Raw genomic sequence first — 4,010 nt, 5'->3', positions numbered from 1 at the left:
AGAAAGAAAAAGAAAGAAATAAGGAGAGACAGAAAGAAAGAGAGAGTCTGATTTATTAAAGCTCGCCTAGAGTGGAGAAGATAGACTAAGAAAAGAGGAAAAAGAGAGAGAGAAAGGTATAAAGAAAGAAAGAGAGACAGAAAGAGAGGGAGAGAGAAAAGAAAAAAGAAAGAAAGAGAGAGACAAAGAAAGAGAGACAGAAAGAGAGAGAGAGAGAGAGAGAGTCTGATTTATTAAAGCTCTCCTGGACTGGAGAAGATAGACTATCATGGGAGAACCTGGGTGATCTTGCTTTAAATAAATCAGGCCCATAGACAAAGAGAGAAACAAAAAGGGAGAAGTACATAGAGCAAGTGGGAGAGAAAAAAGAGTGAGGAAGAAATAGGAGAAATAGAAGAGGGATAGATAGCTAGATTTATTGATCGATAGATAATAGGGTGATAGATAAATACATTGATTTACTGAATAGATAATAGATAGAGAGAAAGAGAGCTAGCTACCCAGGTCGTGTTCTATTGACAGCACTCTCACCTTTGCAGCATTGGGGTCCCAGGGTTAAATCTTGCAGCAAGGAGTTTGTTAGTTTTCCCTACTTTTGTGTGGGTTTCCTCGGAGCACTCTGATTTCCTCCCACATTTCTAAAACATGCTGAGAGGTTAATTGGCTTCCCCCAAAAACTGTCCTTGGACTTTGGTATTGATTGTGGTAGGGGCATTAGGTTGTGAGCCCCTCTGAGGGAGGGTTAAGCTACGTACACACGTCAGATTTTTATCGCCCGATAATTGGCATCGGCCAATTATCGGGCGAAAATCTGCCGTGTGTACAGTCGGTGTCGTCCATCGTCCAGACGACCGACCTGCCGGATCCACGGACGATGGACGACAGCCGATCCTAATGAAAGGGAAGGGGAGAGCGCACAGCAGGGTGCCGCTCCGTCGCTCTCCCCCTCCCCTCTCCATAGAGCATGAACGGTGCTGTATGTACATCACCGTTCATGCATCGTGCAGTCCCTTGTCGTTGGAAAGGATCGTGAAAGATCCTTTCCAACGACAAAAATTGGAAGTGTATACGCAGCTTTAGTGATATGACTATGGACTATGTAAATGTAATATGTTGGTGATATATAAATACAAGATAATAAAATATTGTCTCATAGATAATACAAATAAGGGCACTGATTTCCTGCAGATATTGACCCTGACTAGGAAAGCCTGGGTATTAATACAGCGTGTGGTCATTGTACAGAACCTGACTGCGGGGTGTAATATATAAATGGTGATCTATGAGCAGGGTCAGCTGGTCAGGGTTTAATATTATACAATATTTATATAACGCTAACATATTACGCAGCACTGTACAACAAAAAGGGGTTGCAAATGACAAACAGATACAGATAGTGAACAGGAGGTGGAGGGGACCCTGCCCAGAAGAGCTTACAATCTAAGAGATAGGAGAGGATGTGAAAGGTGACATGGGACTCTGTATGAATTTCATATACCCCCCCCGTACTCACACACACTGATACCCCACTTACACCCACACACTGTAGTACATTGAGTCATTGTGGGTGACACTCCATATCATTAACAAACCATCTGGCCTTGTACCAGCACACATCGCATTTCACATATTTTGTAATCTAACCCAAAGTACCTAAAATCCAGGAATGGGTGACATCCTCCCAGCTCCGGCCATGAGTTATAGCAGAGGTTACCAGACTGATAAATCCTCCCCTATCACCTCCCTAAATAATGTCTCAGCTCACTACAAAGTTTGTACCCCCTAAATCTACAGCTACAAAAGTAACCCCCCCCCCTTACCCGGTGGCAGCCATGTATAGGAGTGTAGTCTGTAATAAATGTGTGGTGTGGATTTGCTGGGACTTTCCTGTATGGAAGAATAGCCAATAGAGGAGTGTACAGCATGGTGGCTCAGTGGTTAGCACTCTGGCCTTTGCAGCGCTGGGTCCCAGGTTAGAACCTCAGCCAAGGCTCTATCTGCATGGAGTTTGCAGGTTCTCCCTGTGTTTGCGTGGGTTTCCTCTCACATTCCAAAAACATGCAGTTAGGTTAATTGGCTTCCCCCCAAAATTGACCTTAGACTGTGATAATGACATGGAAGGGACATTAGATTGTGAGCTCCTTTGAAGGACAGATAGTGACATGACTATGGACTTTGTACAGCGCTGTGTAATATGTTGGGGCTATATAAATATTGTGTAATAATATTACAACTCTATAGTATGGATGTCTATATAGAGTTGCTGGAACTTGTACCCCCCCCATGCACAGTCCTTCTGAATGGGAGAATAGTCTATAGTAACTGGATGGCAATATGGGATTGCTGAGACTTGTAGTGCCCCTGGCTGCACTGTACCTGCTCTCCTGTATGGGAAAGTAGTGTATCAGAAATAAATGGCAATGTGGATTTGCTGAGATGTGTAGTTCTTCAGCTGTCCAATCCTGCTCTCCTGTATGGGAGAACAATCTATAGTATATTGACCTGGGTGTGGAGTTGCTGGGACTTGCTGTTACCTGACTGCAAAGTCATGCTCTACTATATAAAAGTGTAGTCTATGACAATTAGATGTCAGTATTGGCTGCTGGGACTTGTAGTTCCTCCAGTCGCACAGTCTGGCTCCCCTGTATAATAGAACAGTTTATAATAATTGGACGTGAGTGTGGAGTTGCTGGGACTTCTAGTTCCCTTGTCTGCACAGCCCCACTCCCTTGTATAGAAGAATAGTTTATTGGATGGCAGTGTAGAGTTGCTTTGACTTGTAGTTCTCCTGCCTGCACAGCCCCACTACCCTGTATAGTAGAATAGTTTATAATAATTGGATATGAGGGTGGAATTGCTGGGACTTGTAGTTCTTCTCCAGCACTGAGGGTTAGCAGGCAGTCCTCCTATAGGGTGGAGAAGGTGGGGAGGGGCGTGGCCGGCCGCTCAATAAATCTCTATGTGAGAGTGTGAATATTGCTTGGTCCTAGCCTCCACCCATACAAGCCACACCCAGTGGGCGTGTCCACCGGGCCCCACCCTGCCGGCTGTTGCTGATTGCCGCGGCTCTGCCCTCCCATCCCGGCCGTCCCTATGAGTCTCAGTCCTATCGTGGTGCAGCCACACACCGGTAGTGTTGGGATCGCAGTGTACTCCGGGCCATTTACTATCATCATCCCGGGAGGATTATCCATACCCGGCTCTACCTACCAGTAAGTTACCTTGCACTACTTCCCCCCGCACACAGCTGACCCGGCTGCGGGTTGTCACCGATCCCCTTCTGTCCCTGGATGATGGGACCCCGGATGGCTGGATGGAGGGGACTGGCTGAGAGTTTGTGTTGGCACCGCTCACCTGGCTGTGCTGGGCACCGTGCCCGGGACTGGCTGCCAGCTGACTACGGCCACACATCGCTCGCTATTTCCACCGCCGGGGAGGGAGATCGGGCTAACAAAACCCTGATTGATGAGCGAGCAACCTCAGGAGAGGACAGGGAGCCCTTGTGTCCCCCAGCCAGGGGCCCCGGCCACTGCAAGGCTGCTGGTACCCACTATTACTCCCTATACATTGTCCTGTGTCCCCATATCATCTGTCTGTATATATGCCATATCCTTATATACAGTGTCCCCATATTACATCTCTGTATTTATTATATATCCTTATTATACAGTGTCCCCATATCATCTCTCTGTATATATGCCATATCCTTATATACAGTGTCCCCATATTACATCTCTGTATTTATTATATATCCTTATTATACAGTGTCCCCATATCATCTGTCTGTATATATGCCATATACCTATATACAGTGTCCCCATATTACATCTCTGTATTTATTATATATCCTTATATATAGTGTCCCCATATCATCTGTCTGTATATATGTCATATACCTATATACAGTGTCCCCATATTACATCTCTGTATTTATTATATATCCTTATATATAGTGTCCCCATATTACATCTCTGTATATTTCACCTTTATTATATACAGTGTCCCCATAT

At 45.4% G+C, this 4,010-nt stretch overlaps 1 protein-coding gene across 1 annotated transcript in view; it reads left to right on the top strand.

Moving 5' to 3' along the window:
• The first annotated feature begins 3,065 nt into the window (after nucleotides 1–3,065).
• Nucleotides 3,066–4,010, top strand: part of KLF3 (KLF transcription factor 3) — a 41,418-nt gene continuing 40,473 nt past the window's right edge. Inside the window, exon 1 of the mRNA XM_072406333.1 lies at nucleotides 3,066–3,212. The gene's annotated coding sequence lies outside the window, so the exon portion shown is untranslated. The remainder of the gene's footprint in view (nucleotides 3,213–4,010) is intronic.

This window comes from Pyxicephalus adspersus, chromosome 3 (genome assembly GCF_032062135.1).
Source record: "Pyxicephalus adspersus chromosome 3, UCB_Pads_2.0, whole genome shotgun sequence".
NCBI lineage: Eukaryota > Metazoa > Chordata > Amphibia > Anura > Pyxicephalidae > Pyxicephalus > Pyxicephalus adspersus.
Note: the sequence above shows the minus strand (reverse complement) of the source record. Positions and strands in the feature narration are given on the sequence as shown.